This window comes from Anser cygnoides, chromosome 5 (assembly GCF_040182565.1).
Source record: "Anser cygnoides isolate HZ-2024a breed goose chromosome 5, Taihu_goose_T2T_genome, whole genome shotgun sequence".
Taxonomy (NCBI): Eukaryota; Metazoa; Chordata; class Aves; order Anseriformes; family Anatidae; genus Anser; species Anser cygnoides.
This window is the reverse complement of record NC_089877.1, coordinates 62,311,071-62,329,222: the sequence shown is the minus strand read 5'-3', so window position 1 is coordinate 62,329,222 and position 18,152 is coordinate 62,311,071. Positions and strand designations below refer to the sequence as shown.

Sequence of the window (18,152 nt, the reverse complement as noted above, 5' to 3'; positions counted from 1 at the left end):
GGTATCTGTCTTGATTTGTCTTTTCAAGCAAGTTTCTACGAGAGGTGTTTAGAGCTGCTCCCCTTTACCTTTCCCACAGCATTTCCCTGGTGCCTGCTCAGGTTCACTGGCTGCACTCCGAAGAGTGAAAAGGCAACTACTCTTACCCCTCATTTAACTAAACCATGCCGAGAGAGAAAGAAGTGCCTCTCCTCTCTCCTCCCTGCTGTGACCGGTGGCCGAAGGGCAGGGAACACCTTGGGCAGCAGGTGAGCAGCTGGACGGAGCGCCGGGGGGGGGCACGTCCTGCACCTCTTCCCCCCGCAGGACCCCGCAGCGTGGGCGAGCCTTAGGGACAACTAGGAAGGACCGTGATTTATTCTCCGCTTTCAAGTGATACTGTGAACCTTTTGAAGCAAAGTGAGGTGGTTATTTTTTAGTTGTTTCCTTTCTTTTTTTTTTTTTTTTTCCTAGGGATTCCCCAAGTGGATGGCTGTCAAAGATTTTAATATACTGCAGGCACAGCAGCTAATTCTCAAATCTCTTGCAGAAGGATTTTACAGAGGGAAGCTAGGATGCAAATCCTTTTGAAGGCTTTTTCCATTTTGAAACCTATAAATAGGAAAGTAGGGCAAAATGACTTTGACAAGTTTAGACCTCACCTTCTTTAATTACTCTCTTTGGATCAACAACCTGACTGCAAATGCTTATCTGCTCCAACATTACGCACAGGTTTGGAGTTTATTTTTTAAAAGCAGTGCATGACAGTTCTGCATAATATTTTTAATACCCTTGGCCACCAGAGATTTCCATATTCCAGTCAATCTTTAAATTTATAATTGATATAAATGGTGAACCAGGCTGATTGCCTATATTGTCGTTTCAGTGCAAAAAGTCTGTCCATTTATTGTTCTTTATGAATGTAAATTTTTGTGCTGCTGCCTTTTTTGCATTTCTTCTTCCTTCTTAATAAATGTGAAAATTTAAATGATTGTCTTGTTACCAGTCAGTAGCAATAACATCTAACATACATCACTAATAAAATAAATAATTAATAAATTAGTTATAAGAATGTCATTTTAATAGATGTTTAAAACAAAATATATATGGTTGCTCTCCTATAATGTATAATGTTGTTTTAATAAATAAAATAGATATTGCATATATATATGAAGTGTAAAGAGGAGCATAGTTTGTGTTGCTTTACAGCGAGCACACATTAAAAATGACATAAGTATATTAAGTACTGGGTTTGATAATGATAGAAGCATCTGCCAAGAGACCTGAGTCTTGGATATAGTGCTTGTCTATACTTCTCTGTAGTAAGGGCTGTAAGCGTGTTAGTGTGATATGGTACCACTCTGTGCCTCACTTATCATACCAATATACAGCCTCGATGGATATAGGAGAGACACTGACTGCAGGGGGGAAGGTTTGAGATGTGTGGAAGTTAGTCTGTGTGATGGATCCATCCATCCAAAACACCTCTCAAGATCTGCAGGGCTGGAGGATTGTTCCCTCTGTCCCACCCAGACAAAGACAAGCTTTATGGTAAGCCTAACGGTAGTGGTTTACCCTGGTTCTCAGTTACCTTTCAGCTTGGTGTGTTGCCAATCTCTCATGCATTGTGCTTCCTGTGCTTCTGTAGATGATTAATTTTGAGTCTGCCCTCTACACGTGCTACTACATCTCTTGTGTTTCCATCAGATCAAGACTGATGTGATCCTGTGATGGGCTGGGAACTTCTTCTTCCAGAAATAAATGTACCTGACTCAGCAAGTTTCTAGTTCACCCATTTCACCATTTGAGTGAGTTACATCAAATCCTTGGTGAGTACTGGAGAAGCACAAAGAGGTAAATAGTAAATGAGCTTGTGCCATAAACTGTGAAAAAATGTATGCATGGTCTTTGGCCAGAGGCTTTTTACTGTGAATGCGCAGAGACTCTACATCTTGCCAGCAGAGGTGAGGGGGAAGAATTTGCAAGGTTAAGAGGAACATGCACTGCCAGCTATAATTCTACGCCATCCCATGCCATTATTCCATATAGTTTGAGAGTTTGACCACCAAGGTGAAATTATTTTGAATTCTTTGAGTGTTCCTCACACTTGGATCAATCACATTGAATTCGTTTACAGATATGTGAATAATATTGCTATTTACCTTCCATTCTTTAGAGGTTTCTAGTGCCAGCTACCACAGTCAAGGTATTAGAGAGCAAGCTCAGTCGGTATGTTTTACCACTCATGTGGTCCACTAAACATTGGCTGCCAAACTGTTTTTTAAGCTTCTGATACTATGTCCAATCACAGAGCATTAAGGCAGCTAGCTGGTTTTAAATCCAAGTATTTTAAAGGAAATACACAAATACAATTATTGACAGATATTTTCATTGGTGTTCTGCTTTTATTTCTTCAAATGTGTTGGCTTTTAAAGCAAATGTTTTAGTTTATTATTTGCATCACAGCTCTGTATAACAGGAGCATTTTCTAGTAATCCATTATATAGTGACTGAGGATCTGGCCCAACTGCGGTAGGATCACATCATTGGTGTCTGCAGTCTGCTGTACCCAAAATGAACAGTGAAAACCGACTGGTTCAGATGAATTAGGCTGATTTTGAATCAGGCTATGAGATTTTCTAATTCTTCACCAGTGCCTTTATGTTAGAGCCCAGTGTGTTGAACGTGTGGCAGTCAGGAACCCCTCTTTGTCTGGGGGACCCTTGATCTTTCTCCTCAAGGCAGGCAAGTTAAGCACGGGTACTGGGGGTCCATGATGGAGCTTAATCCAGTGTGTCTCGCTATTGTGTGTGCATACCTGCTAGTAATTATGCAGCATGTTACTGCTCAAAACAAAAAGTCAACAAGGAAATACCTGACATGATCAACACATTGCAGCATAGTCTGTGACTTATTTGATTATTTAGCTAAGAAACCTCAGAAAGATGCAAGGAAAGTCACTGGAAAGAAGGGACTCAATGGTAATTAATCTCATTCAAAGTAATCAGCTAGGTTTTGGTGTGGATATAGGAAAATCTAGCTGTTGTGATGTCCATTGAGTGGGAATCGAGATCAGGGTTTTCAGGACACGCAGTAACTTTATATATGCTCCCATTGTACGTTCCTATGTAGAAGAAGCTTCAGAGACTGCCTACAGCAAGCTCTTAGTGCTAATCAGGTGTCCTGGGAGATGCGTCAAGCTAAGTAAACTTTGAAAGTGTGCCTTACCGGCTCTGTTTCTTGTTTAGTGACCATCAAGGTGTTTCCTGTGTTCTGGAAGAAAACATCTGGGGCTGGTTTACTAAACCGGTGTTGGGAGTCTCTAGCTGGAGTCCATGGAGCTGTGTGGAGACTTGGCAAAGGCAGAAAATACCACTCGTGCCCTGAAGAGCCTGGAGATAAACCCATGCCGCTGCAAGTAAACAACACTGACAACAGAACATGGCAATGTAAAGCCAAGACCTAAAAGAGCATTTACCCAACAAGCTGGGAGTTTTGTCTGTTTGTCTTCAACGGTTACCTCTCTCTTCCCTTTACATTAGGCGTCTTTGATCTTTTCTGGGTAATCTGCAGCTGATGCGGATGTGTAGATATGTAGAACAAAGCCCTTGACAGCTCCTGCCAGAAAGCACTGAGTTTCCACATGGGAAGGCATGTATCTACTAGTGGGCAAGATGACAGATTTTAACGTAAGTTGCATGTAATGTGGGAGAAGGGTGTCTGCTGTATATAAATACTCCAAACAGCATTAATAATTCAGTGATGTTGCTTTCGACAAGGCTGCTGCAGAAATCCTCTTCGTGGCATGGTCTGTTCTTCTCAAAAGTTTGCAAGTGTTCTTGGGAAGAACATTAGCTGTCCTCTGCTCTTCTGGAAATCGCAGAAATTCAAGCTGCTTTGCTTTGCATTTGACACAAATGCTGGAAGTACAGACTGACTTTTCCTGGTTAACTGAACCAAGGCAGAGTATCTTCCTATATTTTTCGAGGTAGACATATGCCTATGCTGCATTAGCTCCCTTTTATTTTATATAGCCAGAAGCTTTGGCTACAATTTTGTTTTCTTAATTGTGCATCCTGCTTTCTCTGATTTTAGTAGCTCTTGATTGTGATGCCCCTGAGTAATCGTTCAAGGTAGATTGTTAGTGTAAGCTGCATTGCAAGGTCTGTGTCTATTCAATGTGTTGCTGGCTATAACAGAGGCCCCAGACTAAGGTCAAAATTGTTATGTGGAGATTAAACTGTAGAATTTAATTATGTATTCTGTTGCTCCTAGTACATTTATTAATTTAGTAGTACAAACTGACTGGAGCTAAACAAGCAGGGCTGATTAATTTGCAAAGACATCTAGGTAACAGATTGTGATCAAAGTGGAGACCTGATCCTGTTAGATTGAAATGTGTTGTTTTGTGCTACATGAAGGACATAGAGCAGCATGGTTTATCTTTATCAATGCTTTCCTCTGAAGGAAAGGAACAAGCTTGCAGATATAATCAGCGCTGAGGCAATGCCACTCAATAATTACCCACTGTCTCATCATAATCCCGGAACTAAGCCCCTGCCCAATCCATCTGGGACACTTTTCCATCTATTGCACAGCTCAAGAATACGTGTGTAAGCTATTACCTCTGGTCGTGCTATCCGTCCCCTGAGTACAGATTCATAGCAGTGACCAATTATGTTGCAGGGGGCTTCTCTTTCTTTCTGTCTTCTTTTCTCTTTGCTACTGAATCACTCTGTATTTCTTAATTATAGAAATGACACATTAGTGCACTGCCACTTTGGGGTGCAAAAACCTATGCAACTACAAAAGCAACATTGCTTGTGTCATTTGTAAAGCAAATGGCAAAGTAACAAAGACAAACCTGTATTTGTGTGATCAGACTTCTGCATGCAAATTGAATGTTTCAGGTAGAAGTTACTGTTCTTGGGAGGAGGAAAAAGACCCAGATTGCATGGCAGGTAAGAGTATGGAATATCACAGCCTTTATTTGTAAAGAAAGATGGCATAGTCTTGGCAGGATAATGTAGTGACCAGAGCATGGATGACATTCCCTCAGAAAGGATGGAGAATGGGCCAGATTCCCATTCTCACAACCATAGAAGCAAAACTGAGATCAGCAGTGTGCAAGCGGCTACTCTTGTCTATACATCATGCCCATTGCCAAGAAAAAAGACATATCTTCAGCTTATGTCCCAGCAGTCTCAAAGTTCAAGTCAATGTCTAAAATGGAAACAGAGGAGCTTCATGGAGCTTTTTACCTTAGACTAAGCAGGATCAACAGGGACAGCTGCAAGATCTTGAAAGTCAGGACACTCATCTACTATGGATTTAGGAGGGTGTCTTGAGGTGTTGTGTGTTGATAATCCAGTGATTTTGTACGCTAGGCAAAGAAGAAAAGAAGGAAAAAATGTCAGGATACACCTGAGAAGCTGCTGTGAAGTCTAGTTCACATTTGTGAGGTATTCGAGTTCAAATGAAATGCTCTGAATCACAGCTCTGCTCAGCACTGGTATCACAAGGGCTGGATTCAAGAGATGACTTTGGATGTCTTCAGCTGTTTCCTCTGCTTCCGTGACAACCTTCATGCACAACCATGGAAGGACATATGCACCTTTCCCCTCCTTTTCCATTTCTCAGGGGTTAGTATTGGGGCTGGTACTGTTTAACAACTTTGTTGGTGATGTGGACAGTGAAATTGAGTGCACCCTCAGCACATTTGCCAATGCCACCAAGCTGTGTGGTGCGGTTGACATGCTGGAGAGAATGGATGCCATCCAGAGGGACCTAGGCAGGCCTGAGGGGTGGGCCTGTGCAAACCTCATGAGCTTCAACAAGGCCAAGTGCAAGGTCCTGCAGCTGGGCCGGGGCAGTCCCAAGCACAGGCTGGGCAGAGAATGGACTGAGAGCAGCCCTGAGGAGAAGGACCCAGGGTACAGGTGGATGAGAAGCTGACCATGAGCTGGCAACGTGTGCTTGCAGCCCAGGAAGCCACATGTACCCTGGGCTGCATCAAAAGAAGAGTGGCCAGCAGGGCGAGGGAGGGGATTGTCCCCCTCTGCTCTGCTCTTGTGAGACCCCACCTGGAGCCCTGCATTCAGGTGGGTCCAGAAGAGGCCACAAGGACTCTCAGAGGGCTGCAGCACCTCTGCTGTGGGGACAGGCTGAGGGAGCTGGGGATGTTTGGCCTGGAGAAGGGAAGGCTCCGGGGAGACCTCACAGCGGCCTGACAGGGCCTAAAGGGGGCTCCAGGACAGCTGGGGAGGGGCTCTGTGTCAGGGGGTGCAGTGATAGGACAAGGGTTGATGGCTTTAAACTGAAAGACTGTAGGTTTAGCTTAGATATAAGGAAGAAATTCTTCACTATGAGGGCCGTGAGGCCCTGGCGCAGGCCGCCCCGAGGAGCTGTGGCTGCCCCATCCCTGGCAGTGCCCAAGGCCAGGCTGGATGGGGCTGGGGGCAGCCCGGGCTGGGGGCAGGGGTCCCTGCCCATGGTAGGGGCTGGAGTTAGATGGGCTGTGAGATCCCTGCCAACCCAAACCATCCTGTGATTCTGTGATTCCACGATTCTTTCCCATATCTCCTATGAAGAAGTTAGGACACATACTGATAGTGAGCTGTGCAGTTATTATTTGTCATATGACATGACTTATGGCCTCAGTGGAGCCTGGCACATAGAGGTGTCAAAGTCTGTAAATAAGAAATCCTCAAGGACTGTGGTCTCCATAGGCAAGAAAAAGCATAGGAAACTAAATAGAAAGCTAAAGAGAGAAAATATTCTGGTTAACAGATGAAGTCAGTGATAAAACCAGGAAGGCAATTCTAGCCTTCCAGTCTAGCCATCCTCTAAATTCTTGGAATTTAATAACAGAGAGGTTTATATCCTAGGGATGCAGTGAGTTTAGCAGAGGAATCGTATTCATATATGTGGGACTTATTCTAGCTGTGCCAGTTTACAGGTAGAGCAGAGTAAAGTGCAGAGATGTACAATACTGAATTCATCTTTGAAGAGCAGAAATGAGTGCGTCTTTTCCAAAGACTGATAGATAAATCCATATCTTGGTGTTCTAACAGGTGGCCTTTCTTTCAAGGAGAAAGCTGAAAGAAGCTGATGGATGCTAAGAAATATTAAAAATCAGGTAATTTATTTTTGTGCCTCGTTTAAGGATTAATCCCCTAACTATAAATTCCTTTTGATTTATTTCTGCTTCATTCCGAAAATGTTGCTATGGCTGAAAGCAAGCCTTTAATTTTTTTTATTTTATTTTTTTTTCAGCAAAGACACTTAAAATAAGCATTCTTTTGTCTAGATGCCTTTTTTTGGATGCAACTATATTTCTCACACACACACACACACACATGCACAAAAGGAAGAATTCATCAGAGTTATACTGGAGAAAAAACATGCAGAATTTCCGAAATTCAAAAAAGAATTTCTCTCTTTTCTGGAGAGTGAGGTCTTGTGAGATCTTCAGCTTTTCACTTACTCTGCCACTATATTTTTACTTCTAGAACAATTCACTGGTAGAAATGTGAGGTGGGGTCATTTTTCCTTTTCTGATTAATAACTCTGAAAATGACAGGCATGGTCATCACTAGCTGTGGTCAAGGAGAGTGGCTAGACCTGGTCCAGATGGTGCCATGTTGGCTAACTTCCTGTCAATACTCTTAACAGCTTACAGACAGGTTTATCAGGAATGTGCAATAATTCAGTCTAGACGAAAGAGTCTATCAGTCATCTAAACTAACAGAAGGAAGACAGAGGATATTCATCCCTTCCTAATTTTCATGCATCATTTTGGCTGCCCGCTTAAGGTCTTGTATGAGCTCTTCTCTGTGAGACAAATTCCTTTTTACTGACTGGACCATGCTGAATGCTATCATCTGGGTAGAGATATGTTTCCATCTACTTCCTAGCCAGAATTACTGAGGTTGATTCTTGCAGAAATGAAACTGCAACCCTCAAGCTCCCCTTCTCTCCCTGAGTCCCCAGTACCAAATCTGTTCTCACTGGAGGAAAAAAACTCCCCACATGGACCAAGCTAAAAGTTTTCTTTGATCAGAAAACAACCTCCTTTGGGGCTTCCAGACACTTCAGTTGCTTTAATTCTTACTTATTGTATGATCCATGCATGTGGGATTCAAAGCAGGCCACTGTTCGTTTCCGTGTGCATGGAGATCCCCCTGTCTGGAGGAATGTGAAAAGAGGCACTTCAGACCCATGGGGCACTGGGGACTGGAGGCTTGTTTCTAATCTTTTTCCTTCTGATATTCCTAATATGCCCGATGTCCAAACACATACGTGACTGCTGCTGTCCACATCACGGCCAACGTAAAACAGCAGTCTGCTTAGAAAGAAGGCTGAGAATGATGCTATGCCCTGCTAGAGGTTATTTTTTGAAGTCTCTGTTTAGTAGTCTTTTCAGCAAATTGAGGGGTGATCAGAGAGGACTGTGCTGTATTGGCTGCCTTAGGTGAAATGTTCTGCATGAATCCTGTAGTCATGGTGCTTTCAATATGCTGATGTCTTTGTCTAGCACAATCAAATCTTCTTCCCATTCTTGCCCAATCAAACGGTTTCAGTTTTCCTTTTTTACTCACTGGTCATGAAAAACAGTGTAATAAAATATGTATTACTACCATGTATCTTCCGATTTATTTCTTTAAACACCCCAGTTCATGCCAACCTCTCTCATGATTAATATTCTTCTTCAGGATGGAATCAAAGACTCCCTCTTTTATCGTTAGTAGTAATGTACCTTGTATTGGGTCTGATGGGACCATCTGCAGAAGAAGACACAGCCTAGGATCAGTTTGGAAAGCAGACCAGGGTCCTTATTCCAGAGGATGCCTCTGTCTCTGCCATTTGATAGAGCTGGGCTGAGAGTTCTATTTTTTAATTTTATTTTATTATTAGGCTTCATGGTTGAGGGATATTCATAAATGGTTTATGGTAATTTATCAGCCCACTTGGGTGAATATTGAATTTTGTATTTTACATGGCATGCCAATTTCCCATCTGTTGTATTTTAATAATATACAGAATAGACACTATCACTCAAGTAATCCCTTTACTATCAAATCAATATACAGTACATATGGTGCTGTTTGGCCCACAGATATTTATTGTAGGTCTCTTTGGATAATTATCTTCTAACTCCCCCTGTGTCCTGGTTCTGTAAGCCCTGATCCTGCAAATGTATATGTACATGACTAGCTTCACACATGTGAGCAGTTTAGTCATGTTTATTGAAGGGTTATTTGTAAAATCTTTTGTTTACGCCATGTTTCATTTTTCATAGTATACCTGTAACCTGATTGCTGGTTGTTGCAGAGGATGCTGATCTTTTTTGTCCTCTGCCAGAACTTTCTGTTCACATGTAGATTTGCACGACGTCTTCCACTGGAAGAACAGTTTAAGGAACCTTATTTTAGTGAAGGCTGAGGCTATTGTGGAAAGAGCACAGTCAAATAACTTGGCGAAAAAAAGAATAAACTGACTGCAGAGACGCATTTTGACCTTTTTGGTGGGAGGGTTGTTTTTAAGAGGTTGGTTATTTGTGATCATTGGAAAAGAAACCTACACTTCTGCAAAAAAATAAAAATAAAAATAAGTTGGGACTCAATTCTAACAAGACATCTCAAGAAAGTGCTCAACTACAAGACCGATATAGGAAGGTGTATTTAGCCCCATGGTATAGGTACAGTCCCCCAGTTCAGTGCCTCAGAAAATTTGCATCAGGGCTGCGTTTCCAAGGAAGCAAATATGGAGTATTTTAGGATACAGTTGAAGGTCTCGTGATATTTAGGAGATTTAAAATATTATCTATTTCCTTTGGTACAAGAAGGCTCTCTACATGGCTGCACCACATGGAACTGAGATTTAAAGAACAAACAGCCCAACCTGGTTTCCTTCCTGCCTGAGGGGATTCTGTGGGAGGTAAAAGTCACAAAGTCTTTCCCTGCTTCACTAGTGCTTGAGGCTGCTCAGCAGTGTAACAGAGATCGATTTTATTTGCCCTCCTCCTTAGGGCATCAATATTCAATTTTACAAGTGCAGCTTAACAGGGTCTGGGTGGGAGCTTGGAAGGAGGCAGGTGAGACCAGGCAAGGCTTGAAGGGCTGGGAGTGGGAGTTTCAGTTTGAAATTCATGGTTTCATTTAAAATAATTTAGTTTATTGGTCATATTGATGCTAACTTAAGAGGTACTGTCCATCGCCTTTCTTGTTTCCATCCCAGCTGGCTGGCTGCATGCTGCTCTCCAAGGCAAAATCAGCAGGTTTGAGGAGCTGTGGGAAGATCTGTGGGGATGTGAGGAGGGACAGAAACAGCAGAACTTCATTGATGTTTGGGCAGGGCTGGGGCTGCCTGTCACTTGCAAGGATCTGGGCTGACAGATGCTTGGGGTAGTGGGTTCAGGACCACATCCTTCATGGCTAAGAAGGTGCACATGACCTTTTCTCTCTCATATAATGCTTGCTGTGCTCATCTCTGCCTTTAGTATTTTGAGACGAGGCTGCCCAGAGGTTCTGCCATTAGACCATTCAGGCATGGAGATATTTATAAAAGCTCTTGCACTCCAGCACTAACTTTACAGGTTAGCAGGGGCTTGGGAACAGCTGGCTGTAGAGCTTGAGAACTGAATTAGACCTCCCTAGTGCTGGAGGTTCTCAGGAAACGTATTCTCCCATCCCATTGCTCGAGGTGGTCTCAGCAGAGACAGCAAGTAGGATAGGTGTGCGTGGGAATTGCTAGTGGGTTGTTTGGGGTAATATGGCTGTAAGAAGTAACCTTACCCCATCTTCTATATCCTCCAGTCAGGGGATATGCCTTGCTGACAAACCATACTGATACTCGTTAAGTGTGGTACAATGAGGGAAAGCCTTGGATATTGCACAACACATCTAGACGCTCACCATAACTGCTGCAGCTAGCTTGTTTGCATTAGAAAAGGCTCCCCAGCACTGCAGAGGAACTGAGCCCGTGCTGTCAACTTCTAGGGAAAAATTTCCCTTTGACACCAGCAGTATTCCATGAAATGCCCCTAGTACATAGGTGTGTTTTGAAAATAAGAAACAAATAAATACTCATTAATCAATCTGACAGCTCTCTGATGTGTAAAAGGGTAAAGGTGCCCTAGCTCCAGGTAAGCAGAGATGAGTAATTAAAGGAAATAATTATTATGTGTTTATTTAATTGAAAATTTCCTAAGGGAAAACGAGATAATTTTAAGTGAATGATTTCACCAGTGCATTAAAAATACATTTGTGATCGAGTCTAGATTCTCGGAGGCAGATGGGCTGGCCTGCAGGGGAACAAAGAGATTCTGCAGCAAACCACTGTAACAGTGCGTTGGGATGAGGTTTTGTCGTAGGGGGGAGAAGATAAAACTAGGGGACCGTGTTTCTTAAAGCACGGGCAGATGCCTGCAGCGGTTCTTTGGGGTACAAATGTCTGACTGGATCTTCTCATCTTTTGCACAGAGCAGGAGAAAGTGTGTCAGACTTGTTGGGAAAAGATTTCATACTTTCAAAATCTACGTACATTAAAGCAAGTGTGTTTGTGCATGCAGAATATGCTCATCTGCTTCCCATAGCTATATCAAGCTGCATCTGTACATGAACAGGATTTTCTCAATATTTTCTTGACTTTGTCAAGTTCAAAGTTAGTGGGACCATGGTTTTAAATGTATGTAAACATTGCATTTGGTATTTTCTCATCCTGATCAGTTCTGTCAGATAATACGTACAAGAATCCCTAGAATATATCACTGTCTGATCTGTGCCCTTACATCTCGAAGTTCAAAACCATCAAAGACCTAACATGTTATTGGCTCGCACCCATTGTTGCCTAACTCTTAGGGCTGTGTTGTTATGTCTAAAACTGAAACCTATTCTCTTTATTCTCCTTGGCCTATGGTGGAATGCATACAAATATTTTTAGTGTGTTACCAAACAATTATTATGATAAGTCCTGAGACAGAGCAGGCGTGGTAGATGCTAAACAAGCATTTCATTCCTTAATGGGCCATTTCTTTATTACCCTGCAGTTATGCCATATGTGCCCAGGACTGGAACTTTATATTTGTAAGTAGTTTCTTTGTCTTTAGAAAAGTGACTGGCATGGTAACACTTCATTTCAGATATTACTCCAGGCTTTTCTAAATGATTTTGCTCCCCTCTGTGCACATTCACATTCTTCAATCTTCTGTATTATGTCCCTTTTGCTCGGTTGACTAGCACGAAAAACACTGAGATTTTAACTATGCAGAAGGTGTCTTCTTAGCAAATCTGAATCTGCGGCTGAGCTGAATTATGTTTCTTTCTGTTTTAATACCTTGTCGTTCATACCTGTGCTTTAGTACTGCATATGATCCTCAGCAGTTGAATCCAGTCGAGCTGCCACCCTTCAGCTACCCTAGGACAAAGCATATTGCAAAGTGGCTTTTATCTCAGCCCTCTGCCCGGCAGTGCTGTTATTTCAGCCACAGGAGCTGTGGCTCTTTGGAGCAGGAGTGATTTGGCAGAACAGGTAGCAGCTGTTACACGGGAGCTGTATGGAGGAGGGAGAGGTGCACGGAGGGGCTGCAGGGGGAGGCACGAGAGCTTTAAGGGAAGGGCATCACCGAGGTAGGGAAAGGAAGAGAGGAGGGGTAGCCGAGGCATCAATTCTTGCAGCAGTTCACTACCTAGCTCCGATAAGCTCTTAGAGTAGGTTGTTGTTTTTTAATGCATGTGCACCTGTTTTCCACTTTTGTGCAAGGCTTTTCACAAAAGTGTGTTTACAACATCTTGTATCTTTCAAGGATTCTCTTTCCATTTTAAAATAGCCTTCACCATCAGAGGAAAAGGGGAATGACTGAAAATGTCAGCCTGTGCACAATGGGCTGAATGGTCCTTTCCTCCCTCTGCTGGCCCTCACAATCCATGCACAAAATCTCATTCCAAAAAATGATGTTTTTGAATTTGTATCAGAAGATGAATTTCTGCTCTAAAATAATCTGTGGAAATTTGGAGCAGATGAAAAATATGGAACATACAGAATTTTTCAACCACCTCCATTCCCTGTGTTTTTGGTTTTAACTACCAGAACCTCCTTACTAATTACTTGAGTTTCACAGAGATTTATATCATGGTGTCAGTGCATACACAGACATCTGGAGGAGAGCTCAAGGGGCCTCGACTCAGCCTCTCCATTCTGTTAGAAGCTAGACCAGAACCTCCTCCACTTCCAGCTTGTCCCATCCCATCAGACTTGCTCTTTCAATTTATCTTCCTCAGAAGACATGTGAATTCCTTGGAAAGGGGCGGAGAAGCTCTCTGGGCCATAGACTCACCCGCTGGCAGTGCCCAGCTCCGTGCCCCGCTTACCCCTGTCTGTCTGTGCCATTTCCCTCCTCTTTCCAGGTCTGGCCGAGACAGAGCTGTGGATCAAAGCCATTTGGCTGGAGGTCAATCCAGACAAGGCAGAAGCTATGCTGCTTGGCAGATGGAGACAGTCTTGAAGAATTGTACAACGGTGCCTGCTCCGTCTATTAAAAGACCCCTGTCCCTTTTTTTTTCCTCCAAGTCTTTTGTAAAGTGCTGTACCCCTGGCCCCGAATATCCCAATAGCTGCAATGTCTGGAAATGCTCTCTTTCATCTTGGGCTACCCAAGAGATCCCCTCTTTTCTCCAGGACCCTCGCATGGTTATCTTCATCTCTGCCATTTCCAGGCTAATCTGAGGATGCAGGCCCTACCTTGGGCTACCCCGGAAGGCTGCTTGGAAGCGTGGTGTAGTGCCGAGCACAGCTGCCCATCTTCTGAGCAAGGCAAACTGGCAGGAGCACATCACACCTGTGCTCCGCGCTCTGAACTGGCTGCCAAGTCCCTCCTGGGCGGCATCCAAGGCTGGTTAAATATCGATAAAGCCGGAAATGAACTAAGCTCCGACTAGATCCAAATCTGCCTTGCTGCCTTGCCTGGTCGCAACACCTGAAATGCCATCTGAGCCCAGACCCAGATCCTGACGACCGATGCCTTGCTTGGTGCAGGATTTCCACTGACAACCCCTTGCTCTGCGGGGCCTGAACCCAAAGCCCAGGAAATCAAGCGGAATTCTCCCAAAAGCATTAACAATAAGAACATTATGGTGAGAAAGATGGAAGCAGAAACAGAAAAGCGAAGAGAAGGTTGAATGCCTGTCTTTGATGGGGACAGCCAGGTTTCCTCGTAAAAGGAAAAAGGAGAAAGATTTGAAAGGCTATGAAAATGGAAGATGAGGAGGTGGCTTCTCCTGCTTGCTAACAGAGGTCAGATATTTTCCCTGCTTGTGCAGAAAGCAGTTGCAGTAGAGGACATCTGAGAGCTGTGAATTACACGCTGCATTTGGTTTTAATGCTGTGAGTAGCTCTCTCTGATCAAACCACACACATTAACCAGTTCATCCTCCAAGCTCCCCCAATATCACCCAGTAAGTAACGTTTTAATGGTCAGCAAAGAGGCATGCCAGGCATCGAGCAGTGTGATTTATTCATAGTGACATACAAAGGTGTTTGAGGTTTGTTTGTCGTACTGAGTTTTGTTTTTTTAGATGTATGTGCTGGGAAATAATGGGAAAACAAACTCTAAGGGAAGGGAGTCCCATTCGATGCACAAGCACTTGTAAATCATTAAGCTGGCTGTTTCAGCACCGGGCAGAGATACATTTTGGTGGACCCAGCCGCCCACCCCACAGAGGTGCAGGAAGCCGAGGAAAGCTGTAAGTGCAGTTCACACCCAGGCCGTATTTCAGAGGCCACAGCACGATCTCCATAGCTCACTGACCTAATGAGCTTTGTCTTCTCACTCTTTAGGAGTGGATTTTTCTTCCATCAATGTGTTAAGAAGCTTTTTGATTTAAACTTTTAGCATCCTCAGCTTCCTTTGACAATGAGTTCAGTAGCTTAACACTGAAAAAGCCATCCTTTCATTCGTTTCGAATTTATCAAATGGCAATTCTGGTTGATACTCCCGTGAGACAGTGCATATCACTCCTGTTCACATCTTCCATCTCTCTTGATATTGCAGACTCCTGTTCTGTCCAACCTTTCCACCTGTGAAGTCCTTTGAGAGCCGTTGGCTGTCCCTAGAGCAGCAGCCACAACCAGAATGGGGACTTAGGGATGTCATCTGCCGAGAGCTTGCTGTAATGAAAGAGTGGGGAAAAAAATGTTAATAATAGTGGTGAACCTGGTATCAGCCATTTGGGTGCTCCCAGAGCATCTAGTTATTCCCCATAACTCAGAAATGATTATAAAAGAAGCTCATTCCATCACACAGGCTAGAGAGAATTTCATGCATGCGCTGGAAAAAAAAATCATGATTGCTAAACGCTCCATTTTCTTTTCAAGACACTGTGCTAGTCTGAAGTGGTGTATGTATACATTTCAGGCAAATGTGTACTTTGTCTTCAAATGAACAGCTTTCAAAATGATCTTTGGTTAAGCTCCCTTTTATTTTTATCTTTTATTCGCCTACAATGCCAGCTGAGGTTACCCATCTCCCGACAGCTACCAAATGGACTCGTAATTGTAAGGCTCGGTGATTTAATTAGACTCATTCTAAACACTCACATTTTTATCAATTAGTTAATGGGCTAAAGAGAGTCTTATTGTTGGAGCCAGGTCATTTGGAAGCTGGAGCCTTCATGAGGGCAAGAAGCTGAAGAACAACAGCGTTAATATCTGTAATTAACCTCACGAGTCCTGGGCTGTTCAATTAGGACTGAACCCCCTCTCCATCCATATGCCTTTCGTCAGATGGGCTTTTAATTTGAAATAATTGTTACAGAAAAAATTAACAAATAATAGCTTCCTTTTTTCTTTCTTTTTTTTTTTTCCAAAACCAGACACATATAAAAACAAAAACCACAATCTTAACACACATGCCCGTGAGCTATTTATTAAAACCTAGTTAATTCACAGCCTCCATATAAATAATCATTCTAGGTTTTTAAAGATTAACAAAGCTCTTGGTAACAGATATTGTGGGATCTTTTCAAACTGATCCTCATCTTGTAATATGTATCTGTGTCTTTTTAAATGCTGTCTTTTCTACCCCCAAAAAAATAAAAAAAAAAAAAGAAAAAAAAAAAGAAAGAAAGTTTGGGCTTTGATTACTTTTTTCAATTTGTTGCATGTGATTCCTGTGCTTTGGGGAATCGAATACATCTGGTTGTTGTTTTTTACTGAGGACGAGCTGTTTGGTTTAAATGTGTTTGTGATAAATTGTTGCAGAACGATCTATGAGTATTATCACAGAATTTCAATAGGTTCATCATGCCTGTATATATATATATATATGTGTATACACAATATATGTGTATACATATATGTGTATATAATTGAATATATATATTGTATATATCTATGATGTGTAGATAACCATATTATACTGTAAATATATGCATGTATATGTTTAGAAATGAGTATGTATCTATATACGCACATAAATGTGAAGATCAAACTGCTTATTGTGTTGCGTGTGATCTATCATTGAAAATTCAGTTATTTGTTTTTATTTATAAAGATAATCTATATGTGCCATTGCGAATGCACAAATAAGTGTAGAAAAACATAAAAGCCCACTTTCATGGCATGCTGAGACAATGGGCACTCTGCGTGTCCTTAATCTTGTATATAATGTATACACAGTATACATTCCCTTCATACTTGCTTCTATATTTTCGTTCTCTGCTACTTACTCAACTTTTTTCTGATTGCCATTTACAAATAAATCCCAGAACAGACACACAGATGATTTTTAAGCTGCCTTTGAATTCATTGATTCAAAAGAGAATAATATTAATTAGAAAGATTTAAGGATGGGCGTGATCACATCAGTACGGGCCATTTAAAAGAGGGCTGGAGGTAGCTAAGTAGACACTAAACGTACCTCCCGGATCACGTTTGGTTCTCGATCACGGGCATTAATTGCATATTGCTGCCACAGAGAAGTGTTGTTGCCCAGCCAACACCCCCTCACCTGCTCGGTTTATATCCAAGCACCTAATTTCACCTCATTCAGGAGGGCCAAGACCCAAACCCAGCCCGTGTCTCTGAGCCTCCGCTGGTGTCAGACCCCAGCCCCAGTCCCTGCGGTGTCCCCCCGGGGACACGGGGACACGCGAGGGCCAGAGACCTGCTGCAAGCACCCAGCATGGCCACGGCGAGCCCAGGCTCACACCCAGGGAGGATCAGGCCCTCTCCAGCACAATCGTTCCCGTCACAAAGCACGGCGGGTTCGACAGTAATTGGTCCCAAATTAAGTAGGATTAAATAACAGAAACGTAACATAGCATAAATGCCAAGAAGCCAGGCCTTCTTTTTTACACAGTTATCATTTTTTTAACAACGCCAAAGAAAGGAGGCAAATTGTTGTGTAAAAATACGTGAAAATAATAGCCGTCCTGGAAAGAATGTTTTTCTTCTCCCTGGCTGTTACAAAAACAGTTGACTACTGAGAAGCAAAGAGCAAATTTGCAAGAAAGGGCACAGCACAATAGCAGCAACGACTGTTAGGGGGAACGGTAGGCGCTTTGTTATTTAAGGAACTTCACTGTAATTTTGCAGCGTTATTTATAATAGTAATAATGCCAGCCAACTTGTTCCTCCCGTTTAATTTAATACACAACCAGCCTAAATAAAAGGCTACGAAAGCAGCTGGGAACAGTACAGTTTCCTACTGTAATTGCGCGTACGTATCCAAACATCTGATGAGCAGTAGTCTACATTTCCTTATTGTTACAGCCGACAGTTATATCTGTGCATGCTTCGCAGCTACGGTGCTCTGCTGAGCTTCATAAATGCAGCCTTTGTCTCCTTAATTATTAGGCAGACAGTTCATTCTGTCCCATGTCCAAGTTCCAGACAGGTGGAATAAGGAGGTGGCATCTGTCTTAATATTGAATGCCACGCTTCCCCCATCTGCCGTAATAACAGCGCGGGGCTGCTTGGCTTCGGTTACCCTATTCTGCACACAACTAGCCGGCCATATGCCCCCGGGAGCCGCACGTGCCACCGGGGCGAGCGGGCAGGAGCCTCGGCGAGGGGCTGGGGTCAGGCACGTGCCGCAGCCGGCGGGTGACGGGCGGCAGAGGCACGGAGAGCTGCTCGAGGCGCCGACAGGAGCGGCCTGCAAAGTCAATCGACAG

General features: G+C 43.0%; 1 long non-coding RNA gene across 1 annotated transcript; it reads left to right on the top strand.

Moving 5' to 3' along the window:
* Positions 1-4,412: 4,412 nt before the first annotated feature.
* On the top strand, positions 4,413-15,176 carry LOC106044005 (uncharacterized). Its single transcript, XR_010832044.1, has 4 exons — positions 4,413-4,592; positions 4,890-4,940; positions 7,053-7,117; positions 13,386-15,176. It is a non-coding gene; the product is annotated as an uncharacterized lncRNA (long non-coding RNA).
* Positions 15,177-18,152: the final 2,976 nt, after the last annotated feature.